Here is a 4,862-nt window from a genome sequence, read left to right as displayed (position 1 = left end):
CTGTGTTTGTTTGCGGGTGGGGGGGTCGTGCATGGAGGGGGGTTATTTTTGGAGTGAATGTGTTTGTGTAGGTGTATGTATTGGTTTTTTTGTAGATGTTTGTGGTTTATGTTTTTTTTGTATATTGGAAGAAATTAAATAAATAAAAAATAAAAAATGTATCACACAAAAAAATTATTGTTGAAAGCCTTTCCATTTTTTGTGTGTATTTTCAGGTACAGTCTATACATTCATGAAGCCTGCAGGCTGCTGAAAAATGCCAAATTCACATTTTATTTTCTTACATTTCAAAAGTTTGTTTACAGTTTGCTTGAAAATAGCTGCAGTCTTTCTATTGCTTTTCTATCCCACTTTATCCTGTTTCTGCTCACTTATTTTGTCCCATCCTGATGCAAGAGAGAGAGAGAGGGAGAGAGGAGGGGGGAGAGAGTGAGGGAAGGAGAGAGAGAGAGAGAGAGGGGGGGGAGATAGAGAGACGAAAGGAGAGCGAGAGAGAGAGGGAAGGAGAGAGAGAGAGAGGGGGGGGGGGAGATAGAGAGACGAAAGGAGAGCGAGAGAGAGAGGGAAGGAGAGAGAGAGAGGGGGGGGAGATAGAGAGACGAAAGGAGAGCGAGAGAGAGAGGGGGGGGGGGGGGAGAGAGGGAGAGAGAGAGAGAGAGGAGGGGTTGGGTGCGCTTAGGAGGATGAGACTGTCGGACACACACAGACACACACACACACACAGACACACACACACACACACACACACACACACACACACACACACACACACACACACACACACACACACACACACACACAGTTCTCCCTCACTCTTCGTTAATAACCCAGAAACTGGCCTGTCACTGAAAAGGCTGGAGCTGTCTCCCTCCTCTATCTCCCTTCCTCCCCCCCCTCTTTCATGTCCTCCTCTCTAGTCCCTTCTCTCTCTTCTCCCCGTCCCGTCTCGCGGCAGATTTGACACAGTGGAGCGAGCAGGACGTGCAATACTGGCAATTAGTGTCCTGCATGTGCACAGCCATTGTACGTGGGGTCAGGCAGGTGTATGGAGCTGATATTGGCATGTAAAAAAAAAGAGAGAAAAAGATAAAGGACAGTCATGATGACATCATCTGATATGATGGAGGATTGTCCCTGATCAAATCATGCCAGTATCTAACAAAAAAATATAAAAAAAAAAGCCTACAATGAAACCTGCTACATCCTCCCTTCAAGTCATAATCATGGACTTGTCATCTAAATAAATGAAAGATTTCTTATTCTCTATCATTGGCGGATAAGACACAATAGTGATACAAACTATGATGAAAGTTTTAGAATTGTTTTTTTCTTGCTATAACCCTATAGGTCATTTGTTTTGTCAAAATGTCTGAATATCTTTCGTTTCCTCCTCAGTGTGTACATTTTTAGTGTGTGTTGTGATGAGTGATCATCTGCAGGTGGTGTTCTCCTGATTGGTCTGTCGGGTCAGGTGACTGGATTGCTGCTTGCTGCTTGGCTGATGCAGAGGATTTCAACACCACTCTCTCGTCAAGAATGGAGGCCGCCGTGCTGAACCTTCTGTGTGCTGCTGTAGCAGTTGAGTGTAAGGTTCACTTTACTACTTTGAACACGTGTCTCTTCCAGCCTGACAAGAATACAATTCAGCGGAGAAATGATAAATAAGTGTAATCTATTACATCTTCTAGGCAGGAAAATGATCAAATTTATATGGGAACCGGCGTTCAAAACCCCATCGACCAATAAGCACAACTGCACAAGAACAATATCTGTTTTCGCTTCTTCCCCCCAAATTCCACCCCTCTCTCCAAACTTGGCCTGTTTCCATAAGAAAGGGCTTCCCTAATGAGATTGCTGTGGTGGGGCCTGCGCTCATTTCCCTCCTTACGAGGGGGAACCAAGCTTTGATTGTTGGAGGCGCGTCTCACGACGACGCCCCACCGCCAGACAGACGGACCGACCGACCAGCTGACAGCGGTGAATGAGTGGCGGCGTGCCAAAGCCAATAAGAGGCAGCGGTGGGAGCCAGGGGGAGGGGAGACACTCATGTATTATTCATAATCATTCAAATAATCCCCCAGACAGTGGTGTGTGTGTGTGTGTGTGTGTGTGTGTGTGTGTGTGTGTGTGTGTGCATGTGTGTGTGTGCGTGTGTGTGTGTGTGTGTGTGTGTGTGTGCGTGCGTGTGTGTGTGTGTGTGTGTGTGTGTGTGTGCATGTGTGCGTGCGTGTGCGTGTGTGTGTGCATGTGTGTGTGCGCACGCACACGTGTGTGTGTGTGTGTGTGTGTGTGTGTGTGTGTGTGTGTGTGCACGTGTGTGTGTGTGTGTGTGTGTGTGTGTGTGTGTGTGTGTGTGACATAGTGGTTTAAGGTGAAAACAAAAAGCTGGATTATCAGTGAGGCCACGCCTCTCTGCTCTGGGACGTCAGCTGTCCAAACAGCCTTGAATTAGATGTGCGGTTTATATTTACAGCAGCACCACCACAGAAATGTACTTCACTCAGCTGCTGATTGTATTGTATATATAGTATTTAATTTGAGGTTGTTTTCAACACTCACCCTTAGAGCAGGATGTAGAACATCATTAACATGCTGCTTTTGGTGAAAACGGTGTAACTTTTGGTTAATTTCATCCGTTTTACTTGAATTAACTTAATAGACCCTTTTCACGGGGGGCATTTTGTGTCAAAAAGGCAAGGCAACTTCCAATCATCACTTTGGCAACAGAGATGTCTCCCGCCATGCCTGAGCTGACATCAGCCTACATTAAAGATGAGGTTAAATGAGCTATAGTTATACGTGTTATTCATCAGCGCTTGTAGGCCTACCTTGATGTGTGAGCGTATGACTTACAGTCATATCAGCATCAATACTTATATCCTTCACAGTATTAACTTATTACGTTTTTGATTCAAATGAAGTGCCTGAGTATACAGTGCAGTGATAGCTCCATCTGAGTGTGTGTGTGTTTATGTTATTATATTTACTATATTATTGTAATGTGTATGTGTGGAGATTAATGTAGGTTGTGTGTGTGTGTGTGTGTGTGTGTGTGTGTGTGTGTGTGTGTGTGTGTGTGTGTGTGTGTGTGTGTGTGTGTGGGCTCTGAATGAGTGACCTTTAAAGTCGAGCTGAACCCAAAAATGACTTTTCTTTTCTTTTAGTTCAAATACCTGGGTATGCAGTGCACCTATTTAATAATGTATGCAAAACAAATCACAACAATCTAATTTCTTTAGTTTTTCACACTTTTTCACATCAAAAGTTCATTTTTCAAGATTTCATTGATAACAGCAATCTACAGTTTGCTGACGTCACCTAGTACTATCAAATTTCTACCCCATTTCAACCAATCATATCACGACATGCAGCTGTCAATGAAATCTTCATTTCAGGATAATTTTCTCTTCCAAATGAAGTAGAAAATGGAGCCTAGTGCCTGTCATCTGGCAGAATTCCTATCCCATAAACTAACTACTAACTTGGCCAATTGTTAGAAACATGAACACAAAACAAAATGGCGCACGCTTGAGAGCGTGGTAGTCAGGGGCCGCCCCAGGCTGGCGGGCAGCACCCATGGATCGGATTGTCTGCTCGCTCCGCACGAAGCAGCTGGCTGCCTGGTACTCTGCGGATCCCACTCGCGTAGCGCGACAACAGGCTGAATCCCACTCGATTTGGGGGTGGAACTAGTGTCCTCTAGTAAGAGAGTGGCGTCAGCGGAGGACCAAAATGCGAGACTCATTAGCCAATGAACAGCCAGGAATGGGTCTCTCGCGCTACTTTTGCATGCTAAAATAAAGCTGATAATGTACAATTTAATTCAAGGGATGAAAAACCCTTTCAAAATACAACACAAACTGTCTATTTTGCTGCAACTCGACAGTGCTGCTTTCTTTTTACTCAAGAGTTCCACTTTCTACTTCCTGGAAAAAAACTGGTCCATTGGATGGAGATGTCGTTGGAACTCTTCCATTATACGGCTCTGGGAGGAACATGCCATGATTGACCAATGCCAAAGACATGCAGTCGACAGAATTGTCAAATCAAATCATCGACACCGTATATGGTCCGCATCTCAATTCGTTTTCAGTCTCCGTTCCGGTTCACGTCGACTTTAATAAGTTTGGGGGATCCCAATACGGCTTTCTCAGATGTACACTGACCTTTCTGCCCAGACGGGGCAAAGGGGAGGGGCCTGTGTGTGTGTGTGTGCGTGTGTGTGTGTGTGCGTGCGTGTGTGTGTGTGTGGTCAAGGTGGAGGGAGAGAGAGTGCCTAAAAGTGCCTTTTATAAAAGTCATAAAAGAAAAAAAGAGGAGGTACGGTGGTGCAGTGGTAAGCACTATCGCCTCACAGCTCGAAGGTCGTGGGTTCGATTCCCACCTGGGCCGATGTGAACACTGAAGGAATGCGTGCCCGTCCGCATGTCCTCGAGTGCCCACCACCCGGGTGGGGGTCGGCAAAATGGCCTTTCTGTGTGGAGTTTGCATGTTCTCCCCGTGCCTCCCGGGGGTCTCCTTCATATAGGAACCCCCTTCACAAAAACATGCAACATCCTGGTTGCTTATATGGTTCCTCCTCTGATCGTTAAGGGCGCCTGTTCAGAGGGAGGGGAACTGGTTGGAATAGCGTGAACCTCCCACGTGCTATGTCCTACCGGTGAAGCTTCCTCGGGCAGGTGAAAAGAAGCGGCTGACTTGACTGCCCATGTCTCGGAGGATGCATGGAATCAATCTCGGCTCTCCCCAGATCGGCAGAGGATGGAGTAGCAACCAGGATTGAGTAATTCAAATGAGCACTAAACGGGGGATAAAAATGGGATAAAAAATCGGGGAAAAAACATAAAAAAAAAAAAAAAAAA

Source organism: Poromitra crassiceps (genome assembly GCF_964638095.1).
Source record: "Poromitra crassiceps genome assembly, chromosome: 14".
Classification (NCBI taxonomy): Eukaryota; Metazoa; Chordata; class Actinopteri; order Beryciformes; family Melamphaidae; genus Poromitra; species Poromitra crassiceps.
The sequence above is the reverse complement of the archived record's forward strand: the minus strand, read 5'-3'. Positions refer to the sequence as shown.